Source organism: Pseudophryne corroboree, chromosome 2 (genome assembly GCF_028390025.1).
Source record: "Pseudophryne corroboree isolate aPseCor3 chromosome 2, aPseCor3.hap2, whole genome shotgun sequence".
In the NCBI taxonomy this organism is placed as follows: domain Eukaryota; kingdom Metazoa; phylum Chordata; class Amphibia; order Anura; family Myobatrachidae; genus Pseudophryne; species Pseudophryne corroboree.
In genome coordinates, this window is record NC_086445.1 from 225,403,264 (window position 1) to 225,421,552 (window position 18,289).

The window sequence follows — 18,289 nt, forward strand, 5'->3', positions numbered from 1 at the left end:
ATGGGCGGGAGCAGGCGTCTGCCCGACGCATACGGCGTGGCGGCCGTCTTACCCCGCGAGTTTTGGTGCAGTAAGCGGGTCGGCCTTTACGCAGTCGATCGGGGACACCTCGGCGGGGGCCCCCTCCCTGCAGCTGCCGGGCGGCCATCCGCCGCGGAGCGGAGGGGCGGTCCCTCCGCCTCCGCAATTGCGGCCAAGTGTTAATGATGTTCTGGTTCCCCCTGTGCCTGTTGTCCCCTCTTTTTCTCCCTCACAGGTCCCGTCTAGTTCAGGGGCTACACCCGACATGAGGCGAAGATCACGGACGAGCGGGACTGCGAACGTGGAGGTACGGCCATCAGCGGAGGCGGGTGCAGCGGACGACGAGGTTCCGGGTCCTTCGAACTCCGGTGAGCTAAACATTCCTTTACACGTCTCAACTTGTAGTTCATCGTCTTCTAGCAGCGTATCATCCGGCTCTCCGCGGCGCCCGCGTAAATTAGCTAGGCTCATCGCGCGGCGAATGGCTAAGGAGGCGCATAAGGCGGCCGCTCCTGCGCAGGTGGTCCCCTCGGACCCTCCCCGTTACGGCGAGATGGTACATTGCGCCAACACGGCAGTTACAAGGGGGGTTCGCAAGCGCATGCGGGAAAAGATCCGCAAGGGGAAGTATGTAGACATATTCACCCTTACGGAGGAAATGCGGCAGGGTTTTGAAGCAGCCAAGAAGCCGGGCGGTATTGGGGAAAGTGCGTTTCGCAATTTTCACCAGTGGCTGCGTGGGTTTTTGGTGTTCATGGCTTGCTACACGGAATCGCGTCCCTCGGAGTATGCCAACTTGGTGAAATATTTGTTTTTAGTACACGATATGTACTTGAAATCCAAGGGTTCCGCGTGGCGGGATTACGACGAGAAGTTTCGTCGCAATCAGGATGGCAACCCCATCCTGCCCGCGGGTTTTAAGGATGTTGAGGTGTGGTTGGAGGTCACGCAGCAGGTCAAACCCACCCCAGACGTCACGGCCAAGAAGCCCGGGGCGTCCGGGGCGGCGGCTTCCCGATTGACGGGGAAAGGGAAGTGTTTCGCCTACAACGACGGTAAATGCGTCAAAGGAACGAGTTGTCGTTTTCGCCACTCATGTAGGTTGTGCGGATCTAGTCACCCGGCCAAGGAATGCACCGCGGCAACAGGCAGTAAGCCTGCCGCTTCCACCGAGGCCGGTGGAGTTGGCAAGTAAGGCCTTCTCCCCGATTATAGTTCCCGAGTTGCAGCGCTGGCTTGCGTTATACCCCGATGAGTCGGCTGCATCGTTTCTCTCGGAGGGTTTTCAGCACGGTTTTTGCTTGCCAATTCCGGATTCGGTGTATGTGGTTGCACGCCAGAATTTGAGATCGGCTCGTGAATTCCCGCAGGAGATCCGGCGGAAGGTCGACGGGGAGATTGAGCTGGGGCGCATGGCTGGGCCCTACGCCTTTTCCCCGTTGCCCTCCTTGTGCATTTCCCCAATAGGGGTGGTGCCCAAGAAGGCCATAGGCAAGTTTAGTTTGATACAGCACTTGTCTCACCCGCCGGGGTTGTCGGTCAACGACGCTATCCCGGAAGCCCAGTGCAGAGTTCGATATCAGTCGTTTGACGACGCGCTGCGCTTAGTGCGGGATGGTTGTCCGGGGAGTCTGTTGGCAAAATTGGACGTGGAGTCAGCTTTTCGCCTACTCCCGCTACACCCAGATTCCTTGCGGTTTCTGGGTTTCAAAATAGGGGGCGAATTCTACGTCGATCGGTGTCTCCCCATGGGTTGCTCTGTCTCCTGCGCCTACTTTGAGTGCTTTAGCACATTTTTACACTGGTGCGTCCAGACCGCTTCCGGGCAACTGGGAGTGGCTCACTACCTGGATGATTTTCTCTTTGTAGGGCCCGGGGACAGTTCGGTCTGTGGGGACATTCTCTCGGTGGCCAGGTCGTTATTTGGCGCTTTAGGGGTACCGGTTGCTCAGGATAAGTGCGAGGGTCCTTGCACTTGTCTTAGCTATTTAGGTATCGAGATTGACACGGTAGGGGGGTGCTGTCGCTTGCCCGAGGATAAGGTGCGGAAGCTATTGGGTTTGATTACAGACTGTTTAGGAAAACGCAGGGTTCGGCTTAAGCAGGTGCAGTCCTTGCTTGGTTCTCTCAATTTTGCGTGTCGGATTATCCCCATGGGCAGGATTTTCTGTCGCAAACTTGAGCGGGCCACAGCGGGGACGGTTCGACAGAATCACTCCGTGTACCTTTCCCGCGAGATCAAGGATGATTTGCGGATTTGGGTCTCGTTCCTGGTGTCCTTCAACAGGGAAGTGTTGTGGCCCGCTCCTTGTTGTTCCAGTAAGCAGCTGCAGTTGTTCACGGATGCTTCAGGCAGCCGTGGTTTCGGCGCGTTCTTCGCTGGCGCATGGTGCGCTGCGGCCTGGCCGGCATCTTGGGTAACGCGTGGGTTTACCAAGAACCTGCTTCTGCTGGAATTGTTCCCGATCTTAGTGGCGCTTGAGTTATGGGCCGGACGGTTCGCAAATAGGGACATTTTGTTTCTTTGCGACAACTTAGGGGTAGTGCATGCGATTAATAATCAGCGTTCCTCATCTCCGCAGGCCCTGCGATTGCTAAGGCATTTAGTGCTGGTTTGTTTACAGCGTAATATTAATTTTAGGGCCCGCCACGTACCTGGAGTTGACAATGGAATTGCGGATGCATTGTCCCGGTTCCAGTTTGACAAATTCAGGACGTTGGTTCCGGGAGCGGAGGCAGAGGGGTTACAGTGCCCACCTTCTGTCTGGCAGATGGTCGAAGCGGTTTAACGGCGTTGGCCAGGTGTGCACTGGCTCCCTCCACGCTACGAGCGTATGATGCTGCATGGCGGGATTGGTCAGCCTTTCAGAGTAGGTACGGGGTAGCAGGTGAGTCCTCGGCCGACGCCCTGTTGACCTTTGTTTGGGAGCATTACCAAAACGGTAGGTCAAAAGCGGCCATGGCTACTGCCCTTGCGGGCATCGCCTTTCACTCGCGACTCCACGGGACAACGGACCCCACGGGGTCGTTTGTCCTTTCCAGAGCGCTGAAAGGTTGGGCTAGGTTGCACCCGGCGCCCGCGGATTCACGTAGGCCTATAACGTTGCAGCTGCTAGCGGAATTGCTGCGTGTGCTACCTCGGATTGCGTCCTCGGAATTTGAGGTGGCATTGTTTAGTAGCGCGTATGCCCTGGCCTTTTTCGGGGCTTTTCGGGTGAGCGAGCTAGTGGCGAGCAGCAAGGCGTCCCGGGAATCGGGTCTGCTCTACGAGAATGTGCGCTTACAGGAGGGCCTGTTGCTCTGTAGGATTGTGCGATCCAAGACAGATCAAACAGGTCGGGGTCGCTGGTTGTCCTTGGAGGCTCAGGGAGGTATGGGCGTTTGCCCGCTGCGGCTGACCCAAGAGTATGTGCGGTTAAGACCTCCGGGGGGCAACCAGTTGCTGGTGCACGCGCAGTTGGACCCTCTGACAAAGTTTCAGTTCTCATCGGTGTTCAAGAAATGTTTGACGGCGTTGGGCTTGCAGGAGGCGGACTTCGGTACTCATTCCTTTCGGATTGGGGCGGCCACCCATGCGGCGGCCGCTGGTTCATCACCAGCGGCTATTCGGGAGTTGGGTCGCTGGAAGTCGGCCTCCTATAAGTCCTATGTCCGTATAGATAAGTTATAAGTGCGCCTGTTGCGCTAACCCAAAAACATGTTTACTCGTCGGTTTTTGAACGCTTACCGTTCAGGAATCGAGGGTGTGAAGCGAATTTTTAAAATTTTTCCTCCGAGGGGGCCTAATTTCAATTGGCTGTTCTACCAAGGTCCACGGGAGGTTTTTTGAGTTTTCTCCTTCACTTGGGTTTAATTGGTTACGTTGTGTTTAAGTTACAGATTATGTGCATAATCTGACATTAGGATATTTTCTTTTACAGCTGTCATCAATTTTGGAGACCACATATGGATGGTTGGTCATTCCTATGTTTTTTGGGCGGAGAAACATCCCATGGCGTCTAGGGCGACTGAGATTTTTGGGTCCAGGCAATTTAGATGGCTAGGTGTTAGGGGCATGTTATGGGGTGATCTGTTGCACGTCCTTTTTTCTCGGGAGCGCCGCTGGGGTCGCCCCAGTTGTATTATCATTCATCTGGGTGGTAATGATCTGGGCCGAGTTAAAGGCATAGACTTGATTTTGTCTATAAAGGCGGATGTGGTGGCAATACGTTGTCACTGGCCTGGGGTATGCATTGTCTGGTCGGAAATGGTGCCCCGTTTCCATTGGCGTGGTGCGGTGCGTTTCTCGGCGCTGGAGAAAGCACGCAAAAAGGTGAACTCGACGGTGTCTCTGTTTGTCAAGGCCATAGGCGGAGTGGCAATTAAGCATCCTCTGATGGTGCTGCGGAACAGGCAGTTCTATAGAGACGATGGGGTTCACCTTTCTCCGGAAGGAGTGCAGTTTTTTCTGGAAGATATTTTCGGTCTTTTTCGTTAGAGCTAGTTAGTTTCTGGTTGGTTAAGTTTCTGTTTGCGGATGGCGGTGGCGGTTTGGTAAACCTTGGTGGCGGGAAATCGCTGCCAACCAGCTGTCACACAGGCATAAGTGGTCATTGTGGGGCTCCCTCTTTAAATGGACGGCAGGTGTGTCCTTTTCTTGCGGTTGGACATTTAGACGTTCCCCTGCGGGAACCGAACGTTTGCCAGAGAAAGAGGGGTAAGGCCAGCACAATGCGGGTTATGCGGGAAGGAGGCGGGGTATGTGTACTCCCCTCCTTGGTTTGGTGGTTTTCATCTAGGTGACGGGTGCTGGTGTTTGGCAGCGGTTTTCTGTTTTTGCCATCCTCCAAACTAGAGTTAAATATATATTCAATTCAATTCTAATTCGGCCTCAATTATTAGTTTAAAGAGTTGGTCAGCGATTAATAAACATCGTCTGACCTTTAACTCCAGCTACTGTGTCCGTGTCTTTATTTCAGTGTGTGGTGTGGTTTTATTTAGTGATAAGCTAGCTTAAATAAAAGGTTTATGTAATCACAATAAAGTTATGAGCGGCTTATATTTTTTGACTATTGATTATTTGTTAATGATCTTTTAATGAATAAAGAATATCTGCAAATATATAACCTTTTATGCCCTGATGTCGAAACATTTTATATATGATATTATATATAGGTGGCATATTTATCAAAGCTTGGAGAGAGATAAAGTGGAGAGAGATAAAAAGTATCAGCCAACCAGCTCCTGTCATTTTTCAAACACAGCCTGTAATTGGCTGGTACTTTATCTATCTCCACTTTATCTTGGAAGATGTACTAACAGGGCCGGCTCCAGGCATGTTCGACTTGAGCGTCCACACAGGGCGCTACCCTTAATGGGTGCCGCATACTGGCACCGCCATATTGGAGCCTGGAGCCGGCCCTGTCCTGTAGCCTGCAGCAGCTGCCAGCCTACGTCTGTCCCGGCCGCCTCCGGCGATTACAGTGTCTGCCTGTGTGTTAGGGGAAGTGCTGTGGGCAGTACTATGCTAAACTGAGCTGTGCGTGCTGTGCGGCGCCGCACAGCGCGCACTGAGTAGTTCAGCCTAGTCCGCCAACAGCAGCACTCCCCCTCCCTCGTCGCCGGCACAGGTACTGTGGGGGCATATCTGGCACTCTGGAGACATGTGTATCTGGCACTGTAGGGGCATTTATGTATCTGGCACTGTGGGGGCATTTATGTATCTGGCACTGTGGGGGCATTTATGTATCAGGCACTGTGGGGGCATTTATGTATCTGTAACTGTGGGGACATTTATGTATCTGGCACTGTGGGGGCATTTATGTATCTGGCACTGTGGAGGCATATATGTATCTGGCACTGTGGGGGCATATATGTACCTGTGACTGTGGGGGCATTTATGTATCTGGCACTGTGGGGGCATTAATTTATCTGTCACTGTGGGCATTTATGTATCTGGCACTGGGGGCATATATGTATCTGGCATTGTGGGGACATGTGTATCTGACACTGCTGGGGGGGGGCATATCATGTGTATCTGCCACTGCTGGAGGGGCATATCATGTGTATCTGGCACTGCTGGGGGGCATATCATGTGTAGCTGGCACTGCTGGGGGCATATTATGTGTAGCTGGCACTGCTGGGGGGCATATAATGTCTATCTGACAATGCTGGGGGGCATTTCATTTGTAGCTGGCACTGCTGGGGGGCATATCATGTCTAGCTGGCACTGCTGGGGGGCATATCATGTGTAGCTGGCACTGCTGGGGGCATATCATGTGTAGCTGGCACTGCTGGGGGCATGTCATGTGTAGCTGGCACTGCTGGGGGGCATGTCATGTCCATCTGGCATTGCTGGGGGGCATGTCATGTCTATTTGGCACTGCACTACTGTAGACATTATGTGTATCTGGCACTATACTGGAGACATTATGTGTATCTGGCACTATACTGGAGACATTATGTGTAAGGAACACTACTGTGGCTGTTAAGTGTAAGGCTGCTAATTGTGTGTGTAGAGGGGGTGTGAAAATATATTTATTTATAGTTTTATAAACATGAAGTTTCAAGACCATGCCCACTTTCCCAGGGCGCTTTGAAATTTTCTTGCTCAGGATGCTAGTAGGCCTGGAGCCGGCCCTGTGTACTAAGCCTTGGGTAGTGATAAAGTAGAGAGAGATAAAGTAGCAGCCAACCAGCTCCTAACTGCCTTGTTACAGGCTGTTTGTGAAAAATTACAGGAGCTGATTGGCTGGTAGTTTATCTCTCTCCAAGGCTTAGTACATCTTCTCTGCCAACGCTTAGTAAATTGACCTCATAGTGTACTATTTAAACAAAATATTGCCTTCTTACTAAACTACAGATTATCTCATTATCAATATTTGTACAGCAGGTCCTATGGGGTCTGTTGTGAGTCACATGCAATGTCTATGTTAGATGCAGTTGAGCATTTTTTATCTACTGCGCATGTGTCTAAGTCGCACTGCGCATGCGTTCAGAGTCCATGCGCACAGAGTCACAGTTATGACTGAGATGCACAGCCTCAGAAATATCTAGAAAATGCATTTCAGGTTCCTGGTCGGTGACTGGCTGGTGAGAGGAAGGTGGCTGTGCGGACACACGGAGGCGGTCCATCTTATGGGCGTGTTATGGAAATATCGCAGGTGTTTCACTAAAGTGGTTTGAAACTTAGATGCATAATCGCTCACATTGAAGGCAACATTCTGATGGACAATCTGCACCTAGCAGGGTATGGTGAAAGTTGATGATGCGACTGATGGTTGAGTTTTAAAATAACTAAGCGGTATTTGAGTGTCTAAAGATGATCAAAGTGGGCATCTTAGTCCTTGCATATTCAGACACATGGGTATAATCCAAGGAAGAGCTTGTAGCTGCATTTTCATAAAGTTGCAGAATTGCAGTGATTTGTGAAAAAGACAGGCAGGCACAACAGAGTTATATGGGGAATCCAACCAAGGAGCCCAGGTGCGCTCAAAATTGAATGGAGTATTATGACTGGTATATATAGATTTCTCGTGGATGACAGTGTTATTTACCAGAATAACCCAATCATTAAAAACAGGACCTTGAGGGGGCATCCAAACCATTGCGATGCATACCTTCGCCAAAGCCAGGGTATCAAGCACATATTGTTTCAAAAATGTATCAAGTTGTTGGTACCAAAAAGATACATCGCAGGATTCATAAGTGAGAAAAACACACTTGTGGAGGAAATAGTCCATGTTACGAACGCAGAAATCAGAAACCTGTAGGCAAGACCAGAGGAAAATCATATGTACCCTTCACTGCTAAGCATTTGGGACATACTAGGGTATGGTGGATGGGATGCCAGCTGTCAACATCCCAACAGCGGCATTCTGCCTGCCAGAATGCTGGCAGTGGCTCCCCTTGTGTGTTCGGTGGCTCGCTGCACTCGCCACAGGTTCTATTTCCACTCTATGTGTGTCAGGGACACGCATGAGTGGAAATAGCCCCTGCACACCGGGATTCCAGTTGTCGCCTGTTGGGATTTTTGGCGTCAGTATCCTGGCCGCTGGGTTCCCAACAGCCAGCGAATTAACTGCATCCCATATAGAGGAGTCCCTCCCTTCAAACAGAAATAATTGAGTCGGAGTGAAATAGGTCCGATGCAATATGAATAATTGTATCTGCTGGAAACGTACAGACATAGTGGCCTCTCGGTGACTACCTAGCACCAAATCCCAATCAGTATCAGTTAAACTGTCCAAATCTGCCTCCCACTGATCCCATTGCATAGGCAGTGGGTCAGAGTGTAGGGAATCCAGTAGATAATAGTATAGGAAAGAAATCAGCCACTTCGGGCTCAGGGTACATAAAACTTCTTTATGGGAGACTCCAACAAAGCAGACGCGCCTTCAGGGAACAAGGCTTGTAAGGTGTGTTGAGGCCGCAAATAACGGAAAATAATTACTCCTAGCCAGTGAAAATTCCAAACTCAGAGAAGAAAAATAATTTTTAAATGTCATCTTCATATAATATCCCTATGGACACCACACCCTAATGTTCCCAGGCCAAATCTATCTGCAGATTCTGTTACTCCTTCACTTTGGCTATCCCCTATAAAGGACTATCAGTGTCTATGTTTAAAACTGAGTAGCCAAATAGTCTACTAACCAGGTGCCAAACCCTCATGGCTTGGGAAATAAGAAGCAAATCTGAATTTGCAACATGACCACCCAAAAGGACCTGTAAGGGAGAATGACCCAGATCAGACTGGGCAATCGATAATGAAGGTATGTCATCTGGCTCCCCAACCTGCATCCACTCCCAAAGATTTGACAACTGTGATGAAAAATAGTACAATTTAAAATTAGGTAAGGCAACACCACCAGAAGCATGGGCCTTTGTAAGAGTATGTAGTTTAATGCAAGGACAAATAGCCATCAATTTGATGGAATACAGTATATACTGTACATAGATGTAGGACAACTGGGGAAGTGTGAAAGACATTTAACAACTTTGGTTGTATAACCATTATAATAAGGTTCACCTTACCAATTAAAAGTAGTGGAAGCTGGCGCCAAGCATGCAATCTAGACTTTAAATACAGTAGTAAGGAAATGTTCAAAGTAATATAATCAGATGGGTTATTGGAGACCCAAAATAGAATTTTGCCCCCACCAGGTGTGTGTCTCAACCAAACAGATAACACCAGTCTTATACTCTTTGAGCTGTCTAATCAGAAGAGAGCACCTTACTTTATAATTTAAATCTCAGAACATTACAGGTAAGACAATGAACCAGTGTAGTATACATAGCAAAAAGTAGTTATTGAAAACTGAGTAATGAAGTAGACTTAGGCTGTGGGGAGGGGATGTTAGGGTTAGGCACCACCGAGGGGAGGATAGGTTTAGGAACTAAGGGGTCTATTTACTAAAACTTGGATGGAGATAAAGTGGAAGGTGATAAAGTACCAGCCAATCGGCTCCTAACTGCTATGCCACAAGCTGTGTTTGAAAAATGACAGTTAGGAGCCGATTGGTTGGTACTTTATCTCAAGCGACTTTATCTCCATCCAAGGCTTAGTAAATAGACCCACAAGGGAGGAGGGTTAGAAGTAGGCTGTGGGGAGGGGAGGGGGGGTTAGGTTTATACCCCTTTTCCACTAGCTCAAAAAACACGGGTAAATGCACGGGGGCGCGCATTTACCCGTGTTTTTGGCAAGTGGAAAAGGGTAAACCCGGATCAAGTGACCCGTGAATCCTACCCGGCTATTTACCTGGGTAGGACACGGGAATGATCCGGGTAGGGTGTAGTGTAAACGGGAGCCGTGTCGATGCGACACGGCTCCCGTTTACACTGTATGGATGGGCGGCGCTGGGAGATCATGTGATCTCCCTGCGCCGCCCCTGCCGTGTAGCTAGAAGCGTCACCAACCCGGCATATGCCGGGTTGTGACTGCTAATGGGAAAGGGACCGAGCACGGGTCGCAGCAGGGGGCAGCTCCCGTGTCAGGCTCCCGGCTGCGACCCGTGCTCGTAGGTGTAAAAGGGGAGGCACCACCGAGGGGAGGTTAGGTTTAGGCACTGAGAAAGGAGGCTTAGGCTGCAGGGAGGGGGGGTTTAGGCACCACGGGGTGGGGGAGGTGAAGGGAAGTTAGTATTAGGCAGAAAGGGAGGCAGTTAGAATTAGGCTACGGGAAGAGAGGATTAGGGGGTAGGGGGTAGCATACTTACCTCATCCCTGTCAGGATTTTAAAGATTGGGATGCCGGCATCGGTATTGTAACCGCCAGCATCCTGTTCGCCGGTCACAGATATGGAATAGGGCCTTTGTAAGCCTATTGTCTATTATACATTGACCAGAGTATGCCATTAATTATCACCTTTGATGTCTTTACTACTCCTGGACACAGCGCTCAAGTGTGCCCGGTCTAGGCTTCTGCTTATCATCTGGAGCTAGGTACTTTATTAGAAAAAAACACTGCAGTTTTATTTTCATCTGCTGTACTTATCCCGCCTAATTTTCCGCTAGACTAGTTAACATGATTATGAGGAATACTAATGCTATTGGTTCCCCCAATGACCATTTTAGTCAGCTTAGTCCAAATAATTCTATTACATATATATATATATATATATATATATATATATATAAAAAACAATATATACTGCTGGTCCCATCATGGATATTCCTGTCCCCAGATCACAGACTAATAATCTATTTGAACTTAGTTAAACTGTTTTATTTTTAAACTTTCCCTGGTCCAGGGAATCGCAGATTTACAGACAGGACACACAAAAAATCAGTAGGCGATTCACACGTTAGTTTTTTGCCACTGTGTACAGTCTACAACAAATAGAAAAATGAAGCACACAAACATGTGACACTTTATGCTGGATGGCATTCTGTCTGCTAATAATTTTAAAACATACTAGACACACATACACAATACAGGTAGTATACACAATAGCATGAAATGGTTAAGACAAAAGCGTAGTAAGCTCAACAGACAACAATGAGCCAATATTAAGAATGTCATAATGGGGAACTGGATTGTGGATACTCACCCTCATTCAGATGTTGCTGGAGTATCGACTCTTGCAGCAAAGTACTGATGTTCAATACTTTGCGTATGTGCCGCATGTGCAGTACATGTCTGCAACATCAGTCGCACTAGGGCATCAGACTGTCAGTGACTTACAACTGACTTCCGAATATAGAAATAAGAAGATATGTTTATTCCGCATATGTCATCAGACTGTGGCACTTGCCTCTTAAATGCCGATCAGGCCAGAGTGTCTTCAGCATATACAGCATATACAGATGTGTCCACATACGTCTAGCCTCCTGGCATGTTAAACAGCCCTTCTAGTCACACCATGCCATGGCATGACTCGGTAGTGCAGACCATCTTTTCATACAACTTTTTCCCTTAGAATGCATCTTATTCACAAAACGATGCAACTAGGAAGCACAAGCAGCTTATGCTAATTAAAATGATATTCGGCATGCCTATATTCTGTGTGCGACTGTGGCTGTATCTGCATATGAAATGGTAAGCTACAGAGTTTTCCTAGAAACATAGCATTTCGTATGCAGATACAGCTGCAGTCGCAAACAGAATATAGGCATTGCACATATCATTTTAATCAGAGTCTGCTTGTGCATCTTTTTCTCACCGATGCAAATAAGATGTATTTTCATCAAGAAAAGCTTTTACCAGAGTTGCACAGGACCTGTCAGCTCACTCACACCAGGCATCTCCCGCTGCATGGCATATTGAGGCAAGATGTATGAAGACACATCTGGGGATAATTTCCATGCCCCTTTTCTCTTGCTTTCTAAAAAAAAACACATTGAACCCATTGCTGTGCCTCTGCCAGAGATGGTGGAGAACCATCAGATTTAACCATTGATAACAAAACTAACAAACGTCGATAGGAAACCATCAACTTATTCTAACCATCGATGGTGAATTGTCATCCATAGATTGCTAAAGCTACCTTCTGAGCCCTCAAAAGACATGCTGCTAAAGACACACAAAGACAAACTGGTGAAAGACAGATTTCTTGGGATTTGTAGTGCCACAGCAGTTCAGTGTTGCTGTATAAGCTGGGCCCATCTACTGGAGGGGAAGCTTCATCCCTATTAAATTCTTGTTACTTGGTGAGATAACAACATTTGCAGCTACCATGCTGTGGGAGATATATTATATATGTATTAAACAGCCCTGCATCATACAGTACATGTAAGGTCTCCAATGTGTGCATACAAAGACCCAAATGCAACCTGGGTATGCCAATGTTCAAGCTGTCCATGAAAGACTGATCTTTCTGTCATAAGCGTTCTAGATATTTTAGTGGGAAATGTACTAAGCAGTGATAAAAGTGGAGAAGTGAGCCCGTGGCAACCAATCAGCATTGACGTAACATTTATAATTTGCATACTATGAACGTATACAGAGTAGCTGATTAGTTGTCACTGGCTCACTTCTCCAGTTTTATCACTGCTAAGTGCATGTCCCCCTTAGTTAGTTAGATAAGGTACAACTTCCACCTTGTATGCAGGGGTCCTGTATGTAATACCGGCGGTCAGGATCCCGGCAGTCAGAAGACTGACGACGGAACCCGGCGGCGAGCGCAGCGAGTTCCATTGCATGCTTGCTGTGCTCACCATGAGTCGGGACCGCCACAGTATTATATTCCCCCTCGGGTGGTAGCGTGGACCACCACCCAAGTGGGAACTCGAGGCTTTGGTCAGGATTCCGACCGGCGGCATTTCGCCGGCTGTCGGGATTACGCCGTGGGTCTCCTGACCACGGTGATCCTGACAGCCGGTAAATTAATTGCATCCTGTATGCACAATAGGTTTAGATTTTAGTTGATTTTGTATTTATCTTCAGTGTGTCATTGTGGAATTCTTAGGAAATGTTAATAGGCCTGCTAATAGGATTCTGTTATTTAAATAGTAGCAAACCCTATTAATTCTTATTCCACACATAGCATACTATAATTATAAATAGGTAGCTATTCAATTTAAGTGTATTATATTTGCAATTGTGACCATTTTGCCATTGATACTTGTGTTATATTCCAATTTCACAAAAAATGTTACGTCACTATTTTAAGCATTTAAGCAACATTTAAACAACTCTTTCTGGTATAGTCGTGGGTATTAAATACTGGTTTACAGCCTTATCTGGGGAAAACTATACTTGCCTCTCTGTTGTGGTGCACAAGGGGGAGAAGTGAAAGTGCTGGACCAATAGCCACATCCTGTTGACGTACTACAAGAAGGTAACATCACCGCCTGTGATAATTCCAATACCAGATCAACGTATTGTAATACATTCATTCAGGTAACACATAAATGTAATAGAAAAGTAAATTACACTGCTGGAACAAAATAAAATTATGGAATTGAGTTAGCAAATTTTATGCCCTAGTCAAAATAAATGTGTTTTTTTTCCATCTCAAATCCAAAAATTGCCTCTAAAAGAAAAGTACCTATTTCAAATGGAAATGCAATGAAGTTAATGGACTTAATATTGATCAAGATAACATCCATGTACTCTTGTAATGTTAGCATTATTTGGAATCATATCACGGATATTAACACTACTGATGCATTCCACTTCACACACCGTCTGCTAGAATCTTTTTTGGGCAATTAACAATTTTCTTACATCGCCAAGAGAACTGTAAAACAGGAAATTATACAGTTAGAGGTACATTGGATAACATTTAAACTCATGAGTGATCTTTCGAAAAGATAGCATCTGTATTGAAAAACATTGAGGAGCTGGTTTATCAACAATTGCTGAATTCCCACGTTAACTGGCATTTATTGACAATAATAAATGATTTCAGTTAGCTATTTAGCTTACACTATCACTTTACTACTGGGTTCATACCTGAGCTTGCCTACTGCTCATGCATGGACAATGCGCCACTAATGTTTAAGTGTAGCATACTTGCCAACCTTTGCACTGCCTCCTCTGGTAGCAGGCAGCCAGGTCACATAACTGAACAACATGGAGTGTATGTACACAATAGCGTCAACATGGTCCCATTCCCCACTATACATTGCCTCCATTACCATAAATCACATCATTGGCCATCCACTTCACTCTGGAAGTGGGCCATCACGGGTGGCTCCGTGAGACTCGCCCACTTTTCTGGACTTCTGGGATCACCATCCAGTTTTTGGGAGCCTCCCAGATAATCCAGGGTAGCAGACAAGTATGAACTATAGGCTGGCAGAGAGGTATCCTTCAGATCTAAAAATAATATTAGCTCTCAGGGCCAAGTTCCGATAAGAGATTTTTTTTCTATTATTTGAGTTTAGTAAATTGGGCATATTTGCAGGACTCGGGATTGACGTCAGACAATCGCCCTCCAAATGCCTGGACATGCCTGCGTTTGGATCTCCACGCCCGGAAAACGGTGAGTATCCAGTGTCCGCCCCAGAACACCTCCCCGCTGTTAATCTTCTTGCAATCGTGCTGGCGATCACTTTCTTCTATCTTCTGGTCGTTGCCCGGCGATGGCTGTTGCTGGGCAACTATGCACGTGTGCATTGGCCACGCATGCACAGTTCCGACCTGTCCGCACCGCAGTGATGAACCGCAGCGTGCTAACAGGTCGGAATAACCCCTTATGTGTCATTCATCTCGCAGTCAGTCCACAGCTCCTGTAACCAATCAGGAGCCACCCTGGGCTGTGTTCACAATCCTACTGGGTACTCTGGTGGAACACCATTACAGCCACAAATTGTCCCTATGGTTAATCCGCCTTGGGCGGAAAATTTGTCTGACCAGTTGCAGCAATAAAATCATTCCTTGGTAATGCAAAAATCTACTCCAGGTCACTCTCATGTCTCTGGGTCATCTAAACGGGCTGCTTCCTCCTCACAATCCACTAATCTCTCGGATGTTTCATCTGAAGAGGAGGGGGAGCATACTGTCCTGTCAGACACTGAATCAGGTATTTCTGATGAGGATTCTCCATTGAAAATTTATGTCCCTGCCCTTGTGGTTGCTATTAAGAAAATCCTACAAATCACCAATGATGAGGATTCCACTACTGTGTCTAAGAAAACTGATATGTTTAAATGGCAGAAGGTGGTTAAAAATCTATTACCCCATTCTGACCATTTGGTGGACATCAGGCAGGAGCCTTGGTCTAATTTAGGGAAGAAATTCCCTCTGTCTAAATGGGTCTTAGCTCGCTATCCTCTCCCTGCAGAGTTGTGTAAGAAGTAGGAAAATTTACTTTCAGTGGATTCTCATGTCAACCGCCTAGTCGCGTCATCCACTCTGCCTGTCACCACTGTCACTTCACTGAAGGAACCAACATATAATCGTGTAGAGGGATGTTGAAGTCTATTTACTCCCTTACAGGTGCTGTACATAGACCCTCTATTGCGGCCTCTTGGGCTGAAAAAGGAATTGAAGCATGGGTTCAGACATTAGAGGAAGAGCTGCCGAGGATATATCTGACAATGCCAGACAATACCTGTCTCATATTACCACCGCCGCCTATTACATTCAGGAAGCGTCCTCTGAGGCGGGTGTGTTGGCAGCCAAGGCGTCGACTACGTCTGTCCTGGCTCACCGTATTCTGTGGTTAAGGTCATGGAGGATGGACCTAGACTCCTAAAAGACCTTGGAGGTACTCCCCTTTAAGGGGGACATTTTGTTTGGGGAAGACCTAAATAAAATTGCGTCTGAATTGGCGGCTGTTAAGACTGCCTTTCTCCCAAATACTAATCCTTTTGCACAGAAGGCTAAAGGTACCACTTTTCATTCCTTTCAGCCTCAAGGGAAAGCAAAAGGTCAGGCATCCCGCCGTATCTGGACAACTTGCTGATTCTGGCAAACTCCCAAGATGTCCTCCTCAGTCATCTGCAACTGACGGTAAGCTTCCTACAAGCCCACGGGTGGATCATCAATTGGAAGAAATCCTCGCTGGTCCCAGCTCAGAGCATGGTGCACCTGGGGGGCACTCCTAGACACTCACAGTCAACGACTGTTTCTGTCTCCAGAAAAAGTCCTGAGACATCAATACAGGATAAGATGCTTCCTTTGTCTCCCCAGAGTGTCGATACACTCGGCAATGCAAGTACTTGGCCTGATGGTGTCGGCATTTGACATGGTAAATTATGCTCAATTTCATTCTCGCCCTCTGCAGAGGTTAATCTTTTTCAAGTGGGACGGCCTACCTACTCGGATCAGATGTCACATGATCACTTTGACTCCGGAGGTTCGTCTGTCGCTGACCTAGTGGCTACAGGATCAGCAATTGAGCATGGGCCGTCCCTTCTGGATCCCTGACTGGGTCCAGTTGACAACGGACGCCAGTCTGAGGGGATGGGGTGCGGTGTTGTAGCAACACTATTTTCAGAGTCACTCCTCCCAATAAACGTTCTGGAGTTGCGGGCGGTGTTCAATTTATTGACTCTCGCCCTGCATCTGGTACAGAACAGGCCGGTTCAAGTACGGTCAGACAATGCCACTACGGTGGCAAGCATCAAGGCGGCACTCAAAGCCGCATAGCTATGATGGAAGTGTCAAAAATCCTTCGTTGTGTGGAGCGCCATCTGCCAGCAATATCGGCAGTGTTCATTCCGGGCGTCCTAAACTGGGAAGCGGACTTCCTCAGTTGCCAGGACATGCACGCCAGAGAGTGGAGTCTTCATCCAGAAGTCTTTCAACTCCTAGTAGACAAGTGGGGCCTACCAGACGTAGACCTGATGGCATCTCGACATAATCACAAGGTTCCTGTCTTCCGATCAAGGACCAGAGATCCTCAAGCAGCGTTTGTGGATGCACTGGCAATTCCATGAAACTTTCGGCTGCCCTACGTGTTCCCTTCAGTGTCACTCCTGCCCAGGGTCCTGCGGAAGTTCAAACAAGAAGGAGGATTTCTACTTCTAGTCGCTCCAGCGTGGCCCAGACGGCATTGGTTCTCAGACCTGCAGGGTCTATCGACAGAACATCCTCTTCTACTTCCTCAGCGCCCAGACCTCCTCGTACAGGGCCCTTGTCTTTATCCATACCTGGCCAGGCTGGCTTTGATGGCGTGGCTCTTGAAGCATCACTCCTGAGAGCCAAAGGATTCTCTGCGGCGGTCATCCAAACTATGTTAAAAGCCTGTAAACCGGCTTCAGCTCAGATTTATTTAGGGTCTGGAATTCTTACTTCACCTGGTGTGCTGATAAGAATTCTGATGCATACAGATTCAGAACTTCCAGAATTCTGGCTTTTTTCTGCAAAGAGGCTTGGATTTAGGCCTTCGTCTGGCCTCCCTCAAGGTTCACATATCTGCCTTGTCAGTATGGTTTCAGATACCTGACGTTCATACATTCACTCAGGGTGTATTACGGATTCACCCAAGGTCTTGTTTTTCCTGGCTATTGCCTCTGCTAGAAGGGTGCCGGACTTGGGCGCATTGTCCTCTCATCCACCCTTTCTAATATTTCATTGTGACCGGGCAGTTCTTAGAACTCGCCCTGGTTATTTACCTAAGATGGTGTCATCTTTTCACCTTAACCAAGAGATTGTGGTTTCGGCCTTTATCTCTTCTGATTTGTCCTCCAAAGAGCGTTCTTTGGATGTGGTACGGGTTCTTCGTATATGGTTTTCACAAACATTGCTGGCCTGCGTATAAGCAAACCTTGGCCAGATGGATTAGAATGGTGATTGCACAAGCTTATGTGCAGGCTGGTCTTCCAGCTCCTGCTGCTATTAATGCCCATTCTACTCAGTCTGTTGGACCTTCTTGGGTGGCTCGTCGTGGCGCGTCTGCAGAACAATTGTGCAAGGCGGCTACGTGGTTCTCTGTGAACATGTTTATTAGGTTCTATGCATTTGATACTACCGCCTCCCAGGATGCTTCCTTTGGATGATGTGTTCTCATACCCGCTAAGGTGCGTCCTCTTCTTTGAGGAACTGCTGTAGTACATCCCTGATGTTTCCCTGTGGAAACCAATGTAATCTGCTGCAGAAAAGGAGAGTTATGGTAGACTTACCATTGTTAACTCTCTTTCTGCAATGTACATTGGAATCCACAGGGCGCCCTCCCTGACGCACCTAGCTTCTATGGGTTTGTATGGCATTAGCCGCTGGTCCCTTCTCCTGTCATGAGAATGTGGTTCTATGTGACTAACGTCAACCTTCTCTCTTACCTGCTCCTGCATTGGACTGGTTAATGAAACTGAGCTCACAGTGCCTGGAGGCGGGGTTATAGAGGAGGCCCCAATGCATCCTGGGACAGTCTAAAGCTTTAGCCTGTTGGTGCCTCTGG